Source organism: Micrasema longulum, unplaced genomic scaffold, assembly GCF_059751315.1.
Source record: "Micrasema longulum isolate JH-2025_06_02 unplaced genomic scaffold, ASM5975131v1 h1tg000283l, whole genome shotgun sequence".
Classification (NCBI taxonomy): domain Eukaryota; kingdom Metazoa; phylum Arthropoda; class Insecta; order Trichoptera; family Brachycentridae; genus Micrasema; species Micrasema longulum.
In genome coordinates, this window is record NW_028277487.1 from 134,109 (window position 1) to 158,865 (window position 24,757).

General features: G+C 31.6%; 1 protein-coding gene across 16 annotated transcripts in view; it reads left to right on the top strand.

The window, feature by feature from the left end:
- Positions 1 to 24,757, top strand: part of Rbp6 (RNA-binding protein 6) — a 456,688-nt gene that overhangs the window by 124,692 nt on the left and 307,239 nt on the right. For 8 of the 16 annotated variants that reach the window (XM_088224410.1, XM_088224415.1, XM_088224421.1 and 5 more), the window contains exon 3: positions 13,848 to 13,919. The exons of the other annotated variants lie outside the window; for them this stretch is intronic. The gene's annotated coding sequence lies outside the window, so the exon portion shown is untranslated. The remainder of the gene's footprint in view (positions 1 to 13,847; positions 13,920 to 24,757) is intronic. 16 annotated transcript variants of the gene reach the window in all.

Sequence of the window (24,757 nt, forward strand, 5' to 3'; positions counted from 1 at the left end):
ATTAGTCTAATACTGAGAAGTAAAACTTTTTTACTAGGAATTTTCTTTCTCATGTAAATTTGATTCACATATTATATATAAATCAACTTGAACCCAGCATTGCTTTGCTTTTGCTAGATTTGAGTAAATACTAGTATATAAATAACCAAAATCGAAACTTTGATATCAATTATTATATTTACTCCAAATTAGAATTAGAATAGAATTAGAAAGAAACAAATTAGAATATGTGAGTATACATTTTTATTTTTGTGTTCCGGTTTACATTAATTGGGAGGACAGAGAATTTTAACAAAATTTTCTGTATCGTTACGTTTTGCGTTTATTAAAAATAGATATAATTGTATACCGTGTGCCTGAAGACAGTAGATAAGACTGAGCTTTTTACGGGTTATACTATGGTTCTAGTAAATTCCAATAAATCATTTGTATATAATGGAACCATAGGGACACGCCGATGGTAAATCTCCATAGGATGAAAAAAATCACTGCTCCAGTGCCATAATTTAAAGACAAAATACGGGAATGCATTTGTACGAAAAAAGTCAAAACCCGTTTCCTCTTTATATTAAAACTTTTTAAGTATACTAACAAAACTTTACTTTTTTTTTTGTGTAAACACCGTTTGGATAAACGTGAAAAAGATGATGTAACTTTTCGTTTGTAAGTATGTCCCCAGGCACTTGTTAATGATTAAATTTGAAAACTTAAAATAATTTGTTTTCAAAATATAGAATTATATTTTCAAATGTAAAACTCTGCTTTTCTCAGCAACAAGGGTGCACTGTATTTCAGAATGCGATTTTAAAGAAATTTGTCAAGTGTCAGTTGATATTATTTTAATATTACCAAAAATCCAGTAAAAATAAATAAATGGGAAGAAATCATAAGAAATTAAGGTAAATAATCTGATTGGGATCCATAAAAAATTAATGTTGTTTGTAAACATTCACAAACGTTCACTAAAAAACAAGATCTTCATCTTATCAACTTTAAAGTTGCAATACATTTCTGAATTTTAAATAAATTTGTAAAAGGTATTATTTTTTTGGTTTTAAAAAAAATAATGCGTCAATGAATTTAAAAAATGTGTACATTCAAAGATAAGTCTATCTTAATTCCGGGTTGATTTGAATACATTTCCCAATTGCTTGTAAAGACAAGAGGAAAAATAAATTAAATCCTCGGCACCGTGTGTACTGGGCTAATCATTTTATAATGTAGGCACTCGGGTTAAGCGGACTCGAGGCTAGCTCAGCTCCGCGAAGTGTGAGTCAAGATTTCCATAATGATTATCATATCTGGCGTTCGTTGCACATGTATTATCCTCAGGAGGTTAATAATGCTATTTTCGCGCCGCCATTTCGCGCTATCGGCCCACCCTATCTGTTACGTCACCGCTAGAACAGGCCCCGAGTAAAAATGACAGTAAAACGATTCAAATATACCAATATATAAGAATTTATAAATTATTGATGAATATCAGTGGTTTTTTTTTGTACTGGAATTGTAAATGAACAAAAAATACCTTGATATAACCCAAAACCATATTTTATAAAAAATGTTTTTTTCATTTATTTTTTTAAATATCAAATACAAACTCAGGCGTGTTTGTTTTTATATATTTTAAAATAACGTTTTTCAGTGTAAAAAGAAAAATTTGGAATAATAAAATTTTAATTTAAATAAACTTTCAAAAACAATGACCACTAAGAAAATTTAAGTGGTCTTTTTTTGTTAGTTATAATTTTAATCCACTCTTTTTTGTCTTCTCAAATATTTTAGCATTTTCAGTGCATAGTTTTTTATTACGGATTTTTTTCACAATAATCGATTGCATTTTTAGCTGTATTATAAAAATGATACAAGTAACAATACATTTTAAAGTATAAATACGCTATACTATACTTTTTTACACACTTATTAAATTAAGGGGTGTAAAGGGTTAAATTATTGATGTATTCGACAATATAATTATTGTACCTCTAAATCAAGCCTGAAAATACTTTTGATTTTTTTTACTAATTCTTATACCAGTAGTAGCTAGTTGGTCTAATCAATAGTTAAATGTTTGTAAACAAGGATTGGATTTTACCCTCTAGGGATTTTTAAAGATTGACATACAAGTAATAAAATATTACAATTGAAATAAAATTACATTTTTGAGAGCGGAATATAATTTTTATTATTTTTAGTAATTCAATTGTTCAAACGATTAGATACTGAATAATATTTTATTCGTGTGAAATTATCAATAAAATCATGTCATTTCAAAAAATGATTTAAATACTAACGCTTTATGCACATGCATTAATTAAAAAGTAAATATTGTATGTCTTGTCTGTTTATACAATTTTCAGTTGAACAGTAATAATAATTTATTGGTTATCTGTTGCTCGTTAAATAAAAACTCAATCAATTTAATATTAAAATAAACATTTTGGCATTTGGCATAACAACTTATCAAATATATTATAATCATTATTCTTGTTTATGAAATTTGAATACTTATTTTTTTATGTTTTATTGATAACCAACCTTAAAAGTATAAAAACCTTTTAATATATCTTACTCTTAGTTTAAAGTTCTCTAAGTATCCTAAAAAATTCTGAAATTAGTATTATGGCTATACATTTTTTTCCATAAAAAAATGTTTTTTTATCATTACAGTAGGGTCCGCATTTATAGGAATTTTTTTTTGTAAATACATTTTTTCTAATTTTAGTTAGAAACTAAATCCCTTTTTTTATTTTCTGTGCACATTTAGTTCTTGGTGTACATAAATTGTGTGAAAAACATTTATTTCAGTATTTGAGTAAATGGCTGCTAAAATATTATAATAATGAGGAAGTTCAGTGGTTTAAAAAAAGTATTTGTTAATAGACTAATAACTTAATACATTTTTAATTTTCATACATCGAATTATCAGCGCTATGAATTTTGAAAGTTTTGTTTTTCCTTAATTGCTCCGCGAGTGATGTCTCAAGTTCTCTTCCGCCTCTTCTCAAACAGTTCGGCTTATGGCCCGTTATCATTATCATCATTTCTTTTCCGCACATAACGATGCATAGAGCCCTGCATTGGTACACATCGCAGCGTATCTTGATCATTCTTTGTTACATGAAAGTAAGATGATCAGTCTTATACTTCAGGTAACAGTCTAGGAACTTCGGACAATCGGAAATCGAACCCGAGACCTCTTGGATGGTCGGCAAAATGCGTTGAATATTACACCACAAGGCCGACAAATTGGTTCGTCAACTTGCGTTAACCAAAAATCTTTCTCAGCTCTCTTATTATTGGTTGATTCATACGAAGAAGTGACGTCGTTCGAAGTAACTTATATTGAATTGATTTTTCGTACATTTTCAAGAATCTTTGCCGTACAATTTAATGCTCTAATTTTTACCCCGCCTAAGAAAACATTTTTGTACACGTTTTCTGTAGTGCTGAAGTTCTTCATTCAGAGGGGTAATGTAACAGCGTTTGGTTATAGATTTAAGTTAAATCGAAAAGCTACTTGTTTTTTTTTATTAATGTTATAATAGTACAAACATTATTTTTATTTTTAAGTGCTTAGTTATTATATATTTTTTTTTGTTCTAAACTCTTTAAACTGGAGATTTTCCATTGAATGTATATCAGCAGACAAACTATTGAGTAATTCTTTCCAAAGAAAGGTGATGGCTCGAATACGCGCGGTACTAAAACTTATCAAGTTACCGCCTATTTTTTGTATGAAAATCATTCTCGGTATGAATAAAGGAGATAAAATACTTTATGGCGCTCCTTTTAAGATTTATTTGCCGACTTAAATGTTCGAAACTCTTCTAAAGACGTCATGAAAATGGGAAAAAACGATTTTATACGCCTTTTTGAGCGAACATAAAGACCCAAGATTTGCAAATGCCAGTTTATACTGAATTCCGCGAAAGCATAGTAATATCATTATTCATCAAAATTATACGCAATTATCTTCCGTAGCTTAAATATTTCAGATGATTTCCTACTAATTTCCAACCTTATACTTAGAGAACGTCCAGGTACAGAAAACGGACTTAAGTTTAGTCGGTTCCGGTAACTTGGACGAATAAAAGAATTCATTAATTTGAACGATGCTGAAACCCCTAAGAAATATTAAAGAACCTCTATGACCGATGACAACTTCACATTTTATTCTTACTCTTCAGTACTGTACTTATTATTTTGTATTACTTTCTCTCCCAAGTCAGAACATGTCTATCGAGTACCCCAATGCGTACCTACATTAGTATATATAAAAATCTTTATTGTTGTATTATTCAACTTTTAACACTATTTTTTCCCAGAATTTAAAAATAGTTATTAAACATTAATTGCAAGTATCAAAATTTATGGCACTTAACTTTTTATGGTTTTGAGTGTTGAATATGCCAATAATTAAATTGCTTTGGATCGTTAACTGTAATTTGTGAAAAGTTTATTTTTAAAATATGAATTTATAATAATCATGTACGTTTATTAGAAATTGCATGCGCTACCGTTATCAACTATGTTGATTTCCCAAAAATTGCAAAATTATAATTTTAAAAATACCATTTAAAAATAATTTTCTTTCCTGAATGCCTAGTTTCTTTTTAGTTTTCAATTCACCCCTTTTGACTGTTTGGCGTTGAATAATTTACCAAATGAATCAATTTTCACCTGAAAAGACATAACTAAATCCTTTCAGATAATATACGACCTTTTAGATAATTTGAACTCAAAATTGAAACGTTAATCACGTTTTAAAATTGTTTTCTTTGCAAACAAGGCTCTAGTATAGAAGAGGGCGCTCATTTCTTTAGTTTTCACGGTAAGGGCTGTTGAATAAAAATATGTAAATACTGAATTCATCTTTAAATTCACCTTAATTCTTCAGAAAGTATAGGAAAAGTATTTATTTTTATCTTGGTAACAAACCTGTTTTTATATCCCAATTATATTATTTACCTTTTAAATGATACTTTTTTAATAATAACATCACTTTAGATATTTCGATTAGATATTTTTTTCTGATATTTTTTAATGATATCTTATATTAACAAAATTACTTGTTTTGTATACAGCCAAGTTAATTTTAGACTCTTCAGTGTCATAAAATCATCGCATTTTTTATAACAGGAGTGTGCATAGAGGAGATGAAAACTACTTTATGAAAATGTGTTATAAAATTATCCGCTAAAGAATAGTTTACCAAATAAGTTTATAATAAACTTTTGTCAAACCGCTTCTCAGCGCGCATTATATTTATGGCACCTTTTTTCTAAAGATTAAAAAAAATATTTTTTTTAAATCGGGTTGTGGTTTCGTGGTCTTACGGACTTTGGAATCAGGGGTAATAGACTTAAAACTCACTTTACCCCAATTTGATTATCATTTTCTAGTAATGAGTTATTTACTGCTCGTTGAAAATGGCCCCAGTATTTAAAAGAATTTGGGTTAGTTATAAGAAGGCGACTTTTGTTTTATGTATCACGACTAACTTAGTGACACAATTGCAGATATTTATAATGGAGAAATATCACTATTTTTTACAATTTAAAACTAATAAGGATCTATGAAATACTTTGGAGTAAAAAATTTTTTTTTTGTAAATATAAGTAGCATAAAAAATATTTTTTCATTTATAATTTTAAATTTCTGCGATAATGGTCCATTGTATTGGCCACGCCCCAAATACGTCACGATTTGGTTAGATTTTGAAATTTGTTTGTGCCGTTTAAATTTAAGTAGAACATCGTCATAAATTTTGACGTCGCAATTACCAATGCCAAACATGTCGCGTTTTTGTAGAGACATATTTTTAACAATTTCATCTTAAAAGTTATGTATGAAAACATTTCTCCACAACATTTTTTAATCTATTTTACATATTTTTATTGGTATTCATAGAATGTAATATTTTTCTATTACATAATATGGCAGTTTGAGATGTTTAACATTTGATTTCACCGAAAATCAATCTTCCCTAATTATCATATTAAATAAACCTTACATTTTATATCATGTGTTGAAAAATGAAGCGGAAAAAATTTAAAATTCGTCATTTAAATCGCCAGCTCTTACCCCGTTCCCGCATGATATAGCAGAGCCAGCTCTAGGGACGATGGCGCCCGCGACCGATAACAGAATTAACGGAATTGCTCCATATATCTTCTAAATGTGCACCTCCGTGTTCCACCTTCGGTGCTCGCACTATTTGTTAATGCAAACTTATGCTAGCCGTCTGCTCTCTTAAATTTCGGATATCTTCTTTACCTTTACCTTTACCTTAAACGTATCGAAAAAACAAAAGGGTTTTTTACTGTAGTTATCGGGGAACATTTTATGTGTTTTCTGAAACATTACGATCCTAAAATATACGAAAGGCAAATAAACGATTGATATTGAATTAAACAACAAACATTTTTTCCTTTTTTTATCTTATCGGAATGGCGGTTTGAAAATTATCCAAACTCTGATATGATTCATAATTCGACAAAGGTAATTTAGTAAGGTAAGGAAATTTAGTATTTTTCGTATTTTTGTTTTTTTTTATTCAAGAAGAGGCTGTATTAAATTAATCGACTCAAATGCAAACGGGAATCGAACACCTAACTTATATATACTTTGCAGTATAGATGTGGACTTAGAATTTAATGATTTCTAATCTGTGTCTGCAGTAGGAGCGCTATATACCGTCGGTTCATCCAAGAGTAATCCGTAAATAACGCTTAAAGGAGGAGATTCGGTCAATCAGCGGTCCCTGGGTATATTGCTCCGTGTCAAAGAGTTTAAGCACATCTGATTTCCCCAGATATCGTTCCCTTAATTCTGTCGCCACGGGAGATCCTACCGATATCAGACGGTAGATACCCAATCGATTGACTACCATTTTTATTGCCTTATTTTTCCCTCCAATCCAAGTTTTGTACTTTTCCCATCTCCGTTATAAATTTGTCAACATTTATTATTCACGAGTTCTGCTTAAATGTATTGTTTACTTCAAATAATAAGCTTACGTACACATACATATTTATCCATTTATGTTACTAATAACGTGCAACACCAATAAACATCAAAGTATAAATATATATATATATATATTACAATATTTTACATTTGTCCAAATGTGTATTGACAAAAGATTGGATTTCACATTAGAGAAAAGCAAATGGTCCAAAGAGAAGTTTTAAATTTTAAAATTGATTTCTGGCGTTGCCTATTACATGAAACAATTTACTCAGATGAATACCTTCACAACAATATAAGTTTTAGCTCTGTTTACTGTTTTGAGCAAGATATATTGTGTATTTAGGTACATTTTTTTATTTAATAAAACACTTTGTGGTTTATCATAATATTTTTCATGAAAACGATAACCCTCTTCTTCTTTAGTTTTTTCACAACAACCCATGAAGCCCAATTGCAGTAGATAACTACAGTTCAGAAAATCCAGGCTCGAGAAAAATCACCTTTAGTTTTAATGATCTAATTAGAATTGAGCTCGGAACCCTCCGTACATGGGACAAGCGTCTAAACTTTTTTACTGTAATACTAGATTTTAAGTTGAAAAAGCCGTTTTTTGTGCAAATAATAACATTAAATCTGGTTGTGGTTCCTTACGGCCTCAGAGGTTGGAAATTCAAACGTCGCTTTACCACCTTACTAAATTTATATTTTTAACAAAGTTTTTTACTTGTCAAGTCACTGAATTTCTCATTTTTTCCACTGCGTTAAAAATGTTTATCAATGTTATAATAATTATTGTTTTAGTATTTTTCAGTAAATGTGCTAAATCTCTCCATGCTTATTTTATGGCACCAAACACCCCATAACTAACATTGTTTTTAATGTTTATTTTATAACTCTACCGATTCCATAACAACACGTCATAATATCTTACATCACTAAAAATTCTTCAAGAATATTATTAAAGCCGTCAATACTATTGTAAAATGTAAAAATGGCAGGTAAAAATTATCACATTAATATTATTTTATAAATAAAGAGTATACATAATTGCGTTTAAAGCACCGCTTATCTGGCCAATTTAGTTTTTTTTTTTCTTCAACTACATTCAAATAATTTATTTTCAAAGTTATTTTATTTTATTATAATAAATAGATTTATATCCCTTCGATTTAATTACATATAAAGCGTTGTACTATACTGATCACACCGATCGCCCCATATCTCACATGTCACCGAACTTTCGCCCTTCCTTTCGTCCATTCGATCTTCGGCATTTCTTTCGCGACGATTTTTCTCCGTTGTCTGGCAATAGAGGAAAAATTCCAATCACCGATTGGAGAGATCGTTACGCCTAATGTCCCATCCTTGTCCCGAGAACCGTCCAAGATTTTCTCCCGGACTAAATTGGACGCTATTTATTTCGTGTCGATTTATATTAATAGCCTAGATTGGACAGGGGGTGATATCGGGGTTAGCAATTTTCTACGCACTGTATTCAAAATTGTTTCTCTCCGGCATTTTTCCATACAGTTTTATTATCGACCAGAGATAATGAAAGAAGTTTCGATCTCGCTGACCCGAGGCGGATAATTGGGAACGTACGCTTTATGTGATGATGGGGTAAATAAATTCCATATTTTAAACAAATAACATAATAAATTATGTGTATTTGTTTCAAATATGGAAGCTTGTTATTCTTACTTGTAATAAAGGGCAATTAGAGAAAATATTATTACGATATTTAAGAAAAGAACCCCGTCTAACGACCACGCGTGAGTAAGATATTTTATACGATGCACAACACGTTTTTCATAGGTAGATGTATTAACTATACCTCGAGCGACGTGAATCCGGCTTCAATGTTATCTCAAATCAAATTTTTAAAGACTAATTTTGCGCTTAAAAGAAAATAATATTCACTCTGTTCACTCCATACAAATGTATCTGTAAATCGTTCATGGTAAAATAAATCAAATTTAATTAAGTGGAAAAACCGACATACTTGTTTAGTTATTTTTTTATTGGATTTATAACATTTGACATAATCTCAAGTATCAAATAATATTTTGGAGTTAATATACGAGTACGTGTAAAACTTTTCATTGTGGCTCTAGCTAAGGTATTTTTAGCGCTAGCGTTATCTATAATTATCTGTCTGGACGTAATACATGTAAAAATAATAGTTTGTTCCTAAAAAAATTTTCTTCTTCCTCTAAATGTTCTTTTTTTATAAATAATTATTTACCATACTATGTTTATAGTATTGCCCGTTGTATACCTTGTTTACCTATTATACGCTCTTAATAATGCTAAATACTCATGCTACAATTTTAATATGAATAAACAATAACTGATCCGTAATAAGGTTTAAATTAAAAATGGTTTTTTTTTTAAACTTTTTTTTCTTTAATAATCTACGAGTATTTCAAAAAACTTCTAAATTATTTTCGTACTACAACAAGCCGTAATAATTTAGTACAGTGGAGAAAAATATTACCATATAGGCTTACTAAATCACATTTTAATTATTATTTTGTGATTTCACTGGATGTCGGTCCTGAAACATTGTGCCTGAGACAAGTGTGGTTATCATGTCACGGAAGTCTTCAATATTTTTTTTGTCAAATTACTAATATGTGTTTGTCTGTGTATGGAAACTAATTCATTTTAAGCAATGCTGAAGTTTTATTAACCTGTCCGGGAGTGAGTTTCTGCCGACAAAACTGTATCTGGGGAGTGAGTTTTTTTTCATGTTTTTTTTTTACTTTTTATAATTTTATATCATTGTCAATGCTATAAGCAACATATTTTCTTGAATAAAAATAATAAATTATACCAGTAAATATGATTTATATCAAAATTATCGATGTTTTATTTCATGGGTTGTCAACCATCGGTTTTACAAGCCCAAATAATATTTCTGAAAATAATCGGACGTACATGTACGCCCATACTCCATTGATGAAAATTTTGTTTGGACGACCATGTACGGCCATACTCCCGGACAGGTTAAATGGTAGAACATAATTGTACATAACCATTTTCAGTACCTGGCAGTTATTCGATTACTTTTCCCACAAAAGCAAACATAAAAAAAAAGTATTTTTACGTTGGTGTTCGCTATAACCGGCGTGTGTCCTAGCACCTTGTTGGCTTTGTATTTTTGTGCTACTTCTACCATAGTGAAGGTGTATAGTGAGAATTGCATGTTGGTGTATTTGGTGTCCAGACGAAGAGACGGGAGAAAAATGTCAGTACCCGGTATTAAATAAAGTACATCGGGCTTGAGAAAGAGACTGCCGGCGTAATCTGCTCACTTCGGCTTCGTAGAGCGTCGTCTTTGTCATTTATACATGTTACAGATACCGGACTTGTGCGACAGAGACGACGCTCTACAAAGTCGGCAGTCTTTTTCTTAAGCCTGATTAACTTTATTTAATACCGGGAACTGCACATTCTTTCGCATCTCTTTGTCAGGACACTAATTACTCAAACATGCAATTCCCACTATATACCTTTGCCATAGTAGAAGTTGCACAAAAATACAAAACCAACAGCTGACAGGACGCATGCCGTTATAAGCCAACACCAACGCGCAGTAATTTTATTTAGTTAGATTTTGTGGGAAAAATAGAAAAAATAAAGAAATCTTTTTTTTTTTTTTCAAACCGGTAGAGATTAAAAAGTCGGTAGGTAATCATGAACAATTATTTACTAACATTTAGTAAAACATTACCGTTTTATTAACATATTAAAACAGAGATGAAGAACATCTAAGAGAAGGTTATATATAAGTCTGGGCATCAACAGGGCTTATGACCTGTCATTGGCTGGTTTAAGTGGCACTTTACACACTGTGTAACATTCACCATTCTGCCCATATTTGAACATCTATATTCGTTCAATTCTTTCATCTGTTGATGTTTGTGAAGTTAAAGAGCTGGTTATTTGGTTAACTATTATAAAAACTTTATTTTATTTTAGTTTTTGAGTTTTTTATTTTATTTTTTATAATTATTATTTTCTTCAATTAAGTTGTTCTTCTTATAAGGCTCAATAATTATCGCAAATGTTATACTCGCTGCATATGTATGTATACTTATTATTATGTTATCCGCACTGTAAAATGTACATACATATCTTAATTTAATATATATTCTTAACTTCTTATTAGTAATATTTATCTTTTAGCTTACGAGAAGGCCTGTAATTGGATCTTAATATATAATTTAACCTACACTGTAATTAATAAATATTGTAATCTGTTGGCTTTCCAAAATAAAATAAAATAAAAAAAAAAGAAACCTTTATTTATGCTGGTGAGATTCATCTAATTGAATTATTTCACCTACAATCTAGGCGACGCTTGAAAATTTTATTTTTTCAATTTTTATACTTCTTCATGGACCAGGTGGATTTATCAACAATATTTTGAATTTGTCCAAATTTTTCAATACAAGAGCTGGATTCAACTCCCTGGGGATCTGTTAACATTAACATATTACAATAGAGGTGAAGAACATTTAAGATAAAGTTGTATAGAAATCTAGGCATCATCAGGGCTTATGACCTGTCATTGGTCAATAGTAAATGTTACACAGTGTGTGTAAAGTGGCCACTTAACCAGCCAGGTCATAAGCCTTGTAGATGCCTAGACTTCCATATTACCTTATTTTAAATGTTCTTTATCTCTGTTGTAATATATTAATGTTAACAGCTCCCCGGGAAGTTGAATCCAGTCCTTGACTACAAAAATTTGGACAAGCTCAAAATATTGTTGATTACCGTTTTAGTTGTTTAAGTTCTATTTTTTGTAATTTTCAACAAAACACCGACGATGGGAATTAAATAAAACGTTCCAGCCCAAATAAAATCATTTTCATTCCAACATGTCAGGGAAACATCTCAGTCCGCAGTCAACCCCTTACTCAAGTCAAATATCTAAATGGCATTTGTCTGTCGATCGATTGTCGCACAATCACTCCTAGGTCTACCCCCTCTCCTCGCCCATCGCCCCCCCGACCCCCACCCTTCGGTTGTTAAGAAGGGCGGCTTGTTGGTGCAGCCTTAGGGCTTTATTGGGCACCTTCACCGAGACAGCCAATTTGGAGTATCAAAAGTGTATTCATTTTATTTCTAGGTGTTCCAGCTACTAGCTTTGGTGAGAAATCATGATGAAAATTTGCATCTAACGTATCATGGGAATTCAAAAACATTAAACACCTAAATTTTAAGTATTATTGACATTTTTTTTAATTTTATTTAGTAACTTTTTCATTAAAAAAAGTTTTTTTTATTTTTTAATTCAGAAAAAATATGTTTGATCGATACAAATTAGTGCATTGTATTATTAATACAATGCACTAATACAAAAAAAACTAATTCATCATTTTCAGTTCTTGTGAATAAAGAAATAATTCATTTAACGTAGTAAAAAAATATCTCTTATTGAAATATATGAAAGCATGTTTGTTTGTCTACCAATTAACATATGAATGAATTATACTAAAAACTTTTTTTTTAACCACTTATTTTTCTTTTTTTCTACTGACTGGTTCTAAAACTACTCAAGCTTCTTTATTAAGGTATAACGAATGAATCTTATCCTATTATATTTATATAAGTGTTTACTAAATATTAAATTGAAACATGTTGAGCTAATAAGTCAAGTATTTTTGTAATGTTGTTATTGATGTAAAAATGGAAGGCGTGGAGTGAGATGAATAGATTAATTAGATAATTTTACCTTGTTAAAGAAGTTTGTATAGCTTTTAAGCCGATTTCTAGAAAAAATAAATATTAAGTGGTTAAAAAGAAGTTGTTTTATATTTGATTTATTTGAATGAATGACCAAAAAAAAGTAACTGCTTCAAATATTAATTAATCAGTATTTATGTTCTATTTTTTATGTTCTGGTATACTTTATTTTAGAAGCATAAAGTTATTTTAAAATAAATTTAATAGCCATTATCTTAATGTTTTCAAACTTTAGTTGAATATGATGTTAAGATAAAGTTTAATAATTAAGAAGTACTGCGCTGATATTTTGCATTGAAAATGAAACTCATAGTGAATATCGCAGCCACTGAAATATATGTACATACAGAGAATGAAAGGGTTGCTCACCACACCATGTTCGATATTCCCAAGAAAACCGCTTCAAAGGATTTCCCATTCCCGCCTACAATTGTGTTCTGCTCCTTAGGTTCCTTATCGAATCCAGATGCTAGATATATGCGAGGACGTCCATAATGATTCACATTAAGAGAAGAGATTTTCTGTTTAGTAAACGGACTTCTTATTTGCCAGTTTGTACACATAAAGGAACCTCGATATTCTGATAAAATGTTTAGAGAGTCTTTAATCACGCTGAGACGTCTATTTAAACCGTTCTCTGGGCTAACGGCTCACAATACATTGCTTAGTTTTATTTTTCAACTCTAGGTTAAACCCTGGTTGGATTAATTTCCATACAATAATATGTAAGGTAAAATTGAATATTACGGTCTTCGATTAGTTTGATTGGAATAGTTTACAGCTCGGAAATTTCTCTATCTCGTATGCAACACCTGGTATAATGTGCTTCGCATCAAGTTGGTATGCAAACGAAATATTGTAGACGAACGTTTTACTCGGAACACCGTCTTTGTGCTGCGAATTCATTAATCACCTACCTATATGCGGCTAAAATGAGCTGTCACAACATTTCTCTGTCGCCTTATCGAAGTGGAGCGCTTCGTTTTCACGGCAATTTATTCCATCGCAACCAAAAAATAATCGAGATATTTTTATTTCCACTAACCTCACCAGTGAATAACAACATTCATGTCGCGTGTCCGATCCTTGTCTCATACTCACCGCTTTTCCTTCAGGACTTGGCGACTTTCATCTCGTCAAGTCATCCTTGGACATCATCCACTACGTCCGTGTATCAAAACGATCTGGTAAATATCATTTTTTAGCATTTTATTTTTCCTGTCGGTACTTTTCAATCCTTTTGAACATAACATTTCATACGTTTGCATGACTAAAATTAATATTTTATTCTGTATCGCCGCCTTTCACACGGCACTTTCAGCTTCATATTTCATTTATTTACGGAAGCCGTGAACGTTTACCTAAAAAGGGGAGAATTGCAACGCTCGAATTGATCAAATAACGTCCCTTTCCATTCGACATTTACGAGCATTTAAGTGAGTCTCGCGAAATGGCAACCAAACGTTTTAAGAACACAGCTAATGCAAAAGTTTATTTTTATAAGTAAGATTAGTCTGAACTTTGTCGGGACGAGGTTTTGCAGAACTAAGTTATTGGCAGCCGTATAATTCGGCAGATAGGAGACTTAAGTCGGGGTTTGTATTATACGAGTTTATATGTCTACATAGGGCCAGAAGTACGTCGATGTATAATTTGATTTACCCCCAGCCACTTTTTTTTTCCTTAGAGCTTCGCGATGACAATAATTCGAAACATTTTTTTTCTTAATTTAATTTGCGATTCGCTCGAGTTATCCAAATCTCCTCTCCTCTGTACGGTATTCGCCTCATCTTCCAGCTGAATAGTTACGAAAATGACTTTTAGTTTTCCTTTATTTTTATATAATTGAAATCGTATTTTATTTCGATGTTATTATCTATGCTTGTATGTATGTGTCGTCTTTTTTCAATCTCGTTGTTGTGTGTTTTTTCATGTTTATCGCTTCGTTGTTTTGTTGCTGAAGCTTCGGGTGTTTGATCTACTTTAAAAAAGTACCCTTTTTATTGCTTATTATATTTTAGATGTAAGACGAAATTGTTTAATTCTTACGACTGTTATTACAAAAATGCATGAAAATGCAAAAAATGTTTTTTGCACCTGTATAACTAAACTGTTTTTAGATTTAAATATAAAATTTATATTTGAAGCACTAACTTTGTGGTTATTCATTATAATAAAATAAATAAAACTAGTGGTTAAAATTAGTGGTTCAAAACAAAGTTGTTTTATTTATTTTATTTTATTTTATTGCTTTTAGATTATTTAAATCAATGACTGTTATTGTGTGGATTTTAATTTACGGGTAATTCCATTGTGCTTTCATTTGATTACGGACTTGCATCATGATCAGATGTGACGCTACGCAGAAACATGTCGACGTATTAGACAAAAAAATACAATAATTGCACAGCGACTTTAAAAAATATAAAATTATTGTTAATCATTTTATTATTAATAAAACCCAAATTAATAAGCAATTAATAAGTTATAAAAAGCACATTTGTCACAATTTTAAAGCACGTGAATAAAGAGTTAAAACCCTATGGGGTAAAGTAACAAAGAAATATGTAGATCTCTTTTTTTCACTAATGTTGCATGTGTATTGTGATTCGCTTTATCTGTATTTGTATTATTGATGGCAATGTTATATTTGCTTAATATGAAGTGCAATTAGTTAAACTAAAACGTTTATTTATTTTAGGTCAGTGATCAAAAATGTATTTTTGCTTTTGCGTACTGCTTTTTTCTTATTTAGCCTGGATTTAACTCGTATATATTGACAAAATGAAATCTTGTTTCTTGAAATTTGTTTTCAACAGCGCTTACAATTGGAACTTTTGACTCTTTCGGCGTTGAGGATTTCCATTGTTAGAATAGAACCCCGGCGTGGGAGCATGGCGTTCGGAGCCCCTCCCGAGCGACCAAAGTTGGCCGCAAGTTAAGGTTTGCCGCTAACATAGTTTGGAAACATATCTTTGGCTGATACAAATACGGTATTTGGAAGCCGCGAAGACATTCTCGGGACCCAGCACCTTCCATTGAAACTTCAGCTCGAATTCGCGAACAGGTTTAAGTTGTAATGTGTCGACTTGAAAACACTCGTCTACTTTAATGAGGTTAAATATAGCGCAATTATAAAGACCGTCTTCAACTTATGTTAGTAAAAAGTTAATTCTATACTTTTAGAAGACACTTATACTAACTTTACATTTATGGCATCTTAGCCATTTTATTCATGTAACAACTGCATAATGCATAAATAAGTCAATTTTAAAACGTATGTGGTTAACTTATTTAATACACTCAGCGCCACTTTATTTTAATGTTACTATACTAATAAAAAGTTATTCACCATCCATAAGTATTAATAATTTTAAATATTCGTATACCTGTTACTCTTTCTTCTTTCTCTGCTGCATTGACATGTTTTTATACTTTTAAACTACTTTTAATTACTTTTATTGTACATGTATATGAAATCAATATATTGCTGCTCTTACTATGTGTCATTAATTTTGAAGGTGTTTTTAAATTGACTTAAATTTATTTTCTTATTTAAAGATTATTTAAAGGTTCGTCTCATCGTTTCTTTAAATCCCATGAAATATGTTTGTGTAAATTAATGTTTTTCCTTTTTAAAAAAATGTTATTATTATTTTATTTTGTTTTTATTTTTACATCTGAGCATGCTTTTAATTTTTTATTTTAATTTTTAATTATTTTTACAATTTTTTTTAATTTTCAAATTTAATTTTAATTTTTAAACAACTTCTATTTATGTTTTTTTTCTTTCTCTTTTTTGTACTTTTATTAATAACATTACATACAATTACTTTATAATATGGAAACTTCTCTGGTCCATTAGAGTTAAGTCTAACTCTGTAAAATATAAAACTTTGTAATAATAATAATAAAATAAAAAAAAACTAATAATAATTAACCACTTCCATTTTAAATTTATTCGAATTAACTTATTAACATTTATATTAATTAATGCTAATACAGTTAATATTCGTATGTTTGCATCTCACACTTCGACGCGCAACTATTGACCACCGGTGACATCATCAAATAAGTATAAAATGTGTATACAAATGTTGTAACAACGTAAACTTATGTTAATTATTCAAAACGTAAAATTAAAAAAAAACAAAATGTTAATGATATAGTTGTAGTTGCGTAACGCCACTTTTGATTACGACGAAAGTCAAAAGAAGGCAATTATCCACGAATCCATATCCACTAAGCGCTTGATACGTGTGTTTTTCAAGATCATCAACATCATTCCATTTCCGGACCTAATGGTGCATGTGGTACTGCAATGCGATCATTTTTGTTACATGAAGGTAAGATGATCAGTCTTTCGCTTCAGGTACCAGTCCAGGGACTATTAAATATTCTGGCAAGAACACCTTTTTAAATAAATATCGTATATTAACCAGATCAGGAATCGAACCCGAGACCTCTTGCAGGGTGGGCTAACGCGCTGACCACGAGGCCGATATTATGTTACATTATATTATCGATATGTAACGCGCTGACCTTTACACCACGATACCGACTTTTCCCTTTTAAAAGAAAATAAATAATCGCGTTCTTATGATTTACGCAAATATTTTGATTTTGAGGGACATTTTCAATGACTTGTAAGTAATTCATAATTTGGAAATGGAAATCAAGTTGTTGTAGCGTGAGGTTCGAACTTTGGACCTCTGATTCATGAGTCCGCGATACTATGAACTTGTATTGCTGTTTTAAAAAAACGTTATATGGATGATATGAATTAAACGATTTTGGCGGATTTAATTGAACGTATTTGATAACAGCAGAGAAAATAAAAACGCAATTTTACAAATTATGAAAATACATGTTTTTAAAATTTGCGTTTTTTTTCAGAGCGGTGATTTTTCAAAACTGTTTGTTTTCCTAATGAGTTTCAGATCTCCCGCGGAGTATTTTACCCTTTGTGAACAATAACTCCTGTTCCGTTAAGAAACTCGCATCATCAGCTTCGTTGAAAGAATCAGAGACAATCTGTATGCTAATAAAGCCTTACGATTCAATTACAAGGCGGCATTTGCAGAGTCTGTGTCCCCATACATATTCAACGGAGACTTATCTATCGCGGGACTGAGGAGGCGAGCGCAGGGCCGGCACCGAAAAAAAAGACATATTACCGAGAATTAATTGCTTTCGTTTGAGAACACGTATACTTATTTATGCAAATATTAAAATCTCGTTTGAAATCTCATTTTACATGTGGCTTTGGTAAAATGAGTTTTAACATAAACAAATAGTTAAGCGATACAGCTTACCCACCACATACAGCACAACGCATCTTTGAACACGTATGAATATTCTTAGCGGTACCCTCTTATAAGAAAAATTGCTCCTTGCCGAACAAGAAAAGCTGCCCGAGGAAGCTATCTGTCATCTAATAGCCTTCGCATTTAATACTAGAAAATAAATACATCTTAATTATTAGTTTGCCTTAATATTTATATACGACCATAAAATTTGATTCTCTAAATAGTTTATCAAGATTGATTAACGTAAAGGCCATATGATCATTCTTACGCTTAAGGCGCCAATCTGGAGACTATGGAATATTTTGATGAAAACCTATCAATTATTTTTTATCGATCAGGAAATTGAGCTTAAGACATCATCAGGCTGAGTAGGAAAATTCACTTACTACACCGGACTAACCACGCAATTTTATTTATTTTTTTTAACCTGAGAGCAGCCATCAAGTCAAAAACATTTGTGCAGCATTTTGGTATATTTCACATAATATTTGGATGTTCAATGTATAATGTCTTGTAGTTTAATTTTAAATTAACGATTTGATTTTCATTTTACATCAGATGTAAAGCGTTCTAAAATAAATAAATAAACTTTTCGTTAATTCGGATGTAGAGAACAGAAGGATATCCAAACTTTTGAATTTTCTAAAAATGTGGAACATTCGTAGTTATCCTCTCAATACCGGGCAATTAACAACATTGGACCAATTCTACTTATTTCATATGTTACGTATTTAGTCATTTCCTTTAATTATGTTACCTATCGACTCATTAGTTCTGATATTTGAATCCTAATAAATTTGATATGTTTTTGCAAGTCAGGAAATGAAAATAATGTAGTTTATTTACAGCCAAATGGCGGCTTAAGCACGGAAGGTTCCGGTTTCTATTCCCGGTGAGAACTCAAAAAATAAATTTGATTTTTCTCTAGCCTGGGCGTTCTGTGTTGTAATTCAATACTGTGATTGGGCCTCCTGGCCTGTTGTGGTGGAAAAAATATAATAAATTAAAGTATTAAAGGCTGGAATAATTATTTAACTGCTTTCTAATGGTAATTTATTAGTTTTTATTACATTTTTAAATAAGTTCAATTGGAATTATGGCATTTCATTATCTATTTACAATTTCAATTTTTGTCCGTGTGTTGTGTATTGTGTGTGGGCAGATGGAAAATATAATTATGTTTGTGAAATAGAAACGAAATCCGCGACCAGTATTTTCGACTCGATAACTACTCTCAGTTGAAAATCCTGAAAAAATAAATCAAGTGGAGAAAAGTCCATCTCATAATTTAGTGGTTGGTGCGTTGCCTACCATGTTTAGGTCCTGGGTTAGATTCCTGGAAAGAACAACATTACATATTTGTTCTTAATGTGGTTTTAATATGCAATATTATATTTTCCCTGGACTAGCAACGCACTGTCCATCATTAAATGCAAATAAGGGCTTGATTACAACAATGTCAACCTTTTATGCATATTTTTTTTAAATGTGGAACAATCGCAGGTAATTAGAAATACATTTAAGATATATAAAATGTTTTTAGACCAGTCCTCCTTTCTTAATAATTTACAGCATCTGATGTGTTTCAAATATTTAAAAAAAAAAAAAGAAAAATAGTATTTATAAGCGGTTGAGAATTACCTGTTCATTGTTTAATTAAAACCTAAGTAGAGTTGTCGCCTAATAAGAATTCCTACCTGAACACATATTTTACACTGCAATCACTATGTGAGCTCTAAGCATTATTATCCGGCAAGCAGTATACTTTATTCTGTATCTAATATAAACCTGCTCTCTGTCAATAGTCCGGCTTCTCCTAAATGTGTTTTCAGTGGTTTCCTCTTCATTTAGCAAATGCGGAGAAGTTTGCTTATTAGAGGATCAAATTTCTTGAATTTAATTTTATGATGTTGTCTCCTTATAATTCATATTCATATAAAAATCATTTAGAAATCGATTTAATACTCTTAAAACGAGCTATATGGATTGTCTAGAATACTTTTAAATTTATAATTCAGTAGGGTTTTGACTGGTTTTAAATTCTTGCAAAAAATAATATCATAATGCTCAGATGAACCTATCCATAATTTGCGCACCAATGCAGTCTTTGTTTTAGAAAATTCAAGAATGAACTCCGGATTTTATCCACCTCTTCCAAAGACCCTCAGAACAGTTAAAAAAATCTCACTAAGCAATATTGTCGATATTTCTTACAGCAAAGACAAGCATTCAAGAAGCAAGCGATGTTATCACTCATGGCTTAAATATGACACACTTGCCCCGTCTGCCTAGATCATGCCATGACCATACCAACGGTACTTTTGAATAGTTTCTAAGATTGTAAAGATTGTTGAGTTTAAGTTCAATCAATATATTATCCATAATTCATTCCGATACATTTAAGCTTTCACAAGCCCGTCGATTTTTTTAAAAAAAAGATACTCAACAAGACCACAAAAGAAAATCCCATTATATTCTCTTACAAGTGAGAGCAAACATAAAAAAATCATACCTTTTCCAGTAAATGTAAGTCTTGTGCATAATAGGCAAGAGAAAAAATTAGCAACTCCACTTAATTTTTTTTATTTAAAAACCGTGGTAAATGTTAATACGTGTGTAAAAAAACTTTTTTTTGTGAAAATTTGTCGCACCAAAAAGTTTCTTGACTTAGTGGTTTAATAAAATCATAACATTCAACTAGGTATAATGAATAAACACTGTTGTTCTATACAACTTGAAGTTAAATAAAAAAAATACGTATACTTGTATTTTTTTGTGTGAATAAATTCGAATGATCCTCACCTTGGAATCCGGCCCTGCCTACGTAGGTACAGAGGGCGTAGCGATCCATCATCCGGCGCTGTCGCGTCCGCCACAGCGTTAGCGCCCCCTCGCACGGCGCGGCGGATGCGTCGCAAAAGTTTATAATTGCGTCGTCCCGTGTCTGTGTGTGGCGGCGGCGCGTGTGTGCGCAGGCACACACACCAGCGCACACCTGATGCGTCGGGATTGTTTTCCTAGATGAAGTTCCGTGAAGTTGAGGCGTGAAACGAAATAAGATTGGTGTCGCCCGACTCCAGCTATCTTTTTAATTGTGAGATAATTTCTCGACTGTTCTATTCTACGTTCTACACGGACTTGGCGCTGAAAGTTCTAAGCAGTAATAAAATGTTCTAACTCCTTGCTTAAAATTTTAAAATAATACTTTTTCACTTTACGATTTTTTTCAATAAGTAGACACACAACATACTTTATGACTTTATGGAAGTGAAGTGTTGTTTTGAGTAAGGATGAATATAATGCAATTAAAAATGTAAAAACTCTTACTAAATCAAGAAGTAAAAAAATAATATCATCCCTATTACGTTTTGTTAAAAAAGCAAAAAAAGTTCATAGTATCGCGGACTCATGAATCAGAGGTCCAAAGTTCGAACATCACGCCACCACAATTTTATTTCCATTTTCGAATAGTGAGTTATTTACAAATCGTTGAAAATGGCCCTTCAAATTAAAATATTTGCGTAAATCATAAAAACGCGATTATTATTTTTTTTTTTTAAAAAGTCGGTCTCGTGGTGTAAAGTTCAGTGCGTTACATAATGATAATATAATGTAACATAATGTCGGCTTCGTGGTCAACGCGTGCAAGAGATCTCGGGCTCAATTCCTGATCTGGTTAATATACAATACTTATTTAAAAGGGTGTTCTCGCCAGAATATTTAATAGTACCTGGACTGGTATCTGAAGTGTAAGACTGATCATCTTACCTTTTAAAAATGATCAAGATACGCTGCGATTAGTGTACCAATGCACTGCCCTATGAATGATGATGATGAAAAAAAATAATTCGGAAATCAATTAAAGTCATTAAAAAATCTATAATTACTTCTTTATTTTTATTCCCCCCTTTTAAGAAAAACCTGTCCTAGTTATTTAAAAAATTTAACGCGGTAATATTTATAAAAAAAAAATTAAATATCCTAACTCAGACAACGATTTTATTATGAAAATTTATGCAGGTATGTATTTGGACGATATCTGAATATGCACAGTTTATTTGAAGTGGAAATTGGAAATTCTAAGAGTCTTAAGGGCTTACGATTAGTGATTGGCTAGTTAAATTAATAATTTTATACACCGTGTAATATATGCATATAATTCTTCCTTAGTTCATTCATGTGTCCTGTAAATGTTAGGACTTATTTATTATTTTCTTAAAATAATGTTTTTTATCTCTGTTGCGATTTATTAATTTCAATAACATCTGTGGAATATTTACTATCTGTGCGTTTTTCAGACGTAATTTTCATTTTTGCTAAAAAACAAATTTAAAACCATCACGCCGTTTCCCTGAAAGGGTTGGCAGAAAGAAAATTACATAGAAAAGTAATAAATGAATCGTCAATGTTTTAAATCTTTGTAATTGCATTTTGATTTCTTGACCGTAAAAAGGAAAAAACAAAATGGGAGGCATTAGTTTTTGACCGATTCTCGTATTTTGTATTTTTCACATAAAAAAGCACCCACTCCTTTCCCGTAACTGTTTATAAGGACTTGTGTCTTTTTTCAGTCTTGCATAATCATTATCAAATTTTTTAAAACTTTTTAAGCAAATATTTAATATTTCTTTATTGTCAAACCGCGAAAATAACAAAACAAATAAATTTGAAAAGCTTTTATTGTACCCCCCTCACTTTGGTATTGTTAATTTGTGATCAGTTAAATACACATGGTCAAGTACAATCACCTTTTTTGTATTTCCCAGTATGACAGTGAAGAAATACAGGGTTAGTTTCTAATTGAGACCGCAGCTGCATGATTCCGCATCAAAAAGGAAGAAGAACGCAGTAATACAAACAAAACACACAATGACACAAAACCCAAAAACGTTTAACAAATATAAGAAGAATTTACATGCACTCAAGCAACAGAAAAAAAACAATACCTTTACCAATACACACATAAGTACATCAAATTATCAATACACTACTGGCAAAGTCCTAACACATATCTTTACGTAATCCCTAATCGAACTCAAGCAAAATTACCTCTCGTTATAACACTGATCTCTCGCAAAAACCCTAATTGTTTTAATACTAGCAGTAGGAACAATCATGTGCAAAGACTTTAACAGTCCTAATTACTTCTTAGACCTTGGAGCAGACGAAACGGGTCCTAGAGTATGGTCCGCGCCGTTCCCTTGAGTTAGTCTACTATTTAGATTTGTAATTTACCACTTCCCTTATATGGGACACGAATGTTTTATGTTCTTTTCCATCAAAGAAAAGTAGTGTTGCTAACCATTGGGTTGAAATTGTCAAACGTAGCACCTACCTACTAACAATCCGTTTACTGTGACGTAATTTAATTGATGTAGTTAATAACTGAAACGAGAAACGTGGACAGTTAAATCACGTGAGCAGGACATAATAGATGCTTTCGAGATTTGACGTTGGTGTCGAACGCTAAGAATACCATAGACAGCCAGAAGAACAAATGTCTCCATACTAGAGGAACTCAACGTAAAAGTTAAACGTAAACTGCCAACGTATTCTGCAGTTTTTTGGACACATAGCTAGACGTGACCCAGAAAATCTGGAGAAAATAATAATCACGGGCAGTGTGCCGGGACGAAGAAGCAGAGGCAGAGCTGCAGCTTGATAGATTGACCAGGCGCAGAGCCATAAAGGGTGAAGACGTATTGTCAACAAAAAAGCTGGAGAAAGAACCAATGATCACGACCCTCAGAACTAAAAAACGATCGAGAAGAAGAAAGTTAATCATCTTTAAATAAGCGATTCTATGCATGATTCTGGAATTTATCTTTTGGTGACTTTTATGAATGGTGTCAACGTCGACGTCAACAAATTTTAAAACCAAGATAATTTGAATTTAATCTAACGTTTTCAAATGTTTCAAATTACTCAAATCAACAAAGGCTGTTGTGATACTAGTAAATTCAATTTTTCCTACTATTAAAATGGTCTTGAGAATGAATGACAATATCCGATGAGGGTCCTCCATATAATTTGACAAATTCACAGTGAAAATGACAGTTACAGTAATAGAATCAAGTTTTATTTTAATCACGATTTACGAAATTAAAATTTTTAAAAGAGTTACTTCATTATTGACAAGTGAAAACTTTGCTTTTTTGTAAGAGTCAAACCAACAGAAAGACCCACGGTCTTTTAAACGGTTACCGGTATGTGGAGATATGTACTTTAAAAGAGTGTGTTATGTGATCCCTTAAACCTGCCAAAAACCGGTCATAAGCCTTCCAAATGCTGAAGCATACGTTTTATTCAATTTATAAATTAATTCCTCTGCCCGTAAGACTTGAGATATCGTGTTTTATTTTGTTTGAAATCATGCACATTTACGGCGCTTGCTCTAAAAATATACGGTTTGAATAGTACTAACAAATGCTTAACTTTAGCAAGCATGATGACCTTTTAAGGCTATCGGTAGATGGCGCCTTATCTGTTTCCCCCCCCCCCTCCACCTCTTTCATTCTCCACCGCCCCTTCCCGGCGGGCGAACGCTCTCACTTCCGCCGGCCCTGGCGGTAATGTCCGCACCATTATCGCCCTTATACCACCATTATGGTCACAATCATTATATTACATTACGCTAAATATTATCACCATAACCCTTTAAAGATAAAAACCGAACTGTGAAATAAATTTTGCTAACTCTTTAAGACCTGATTATT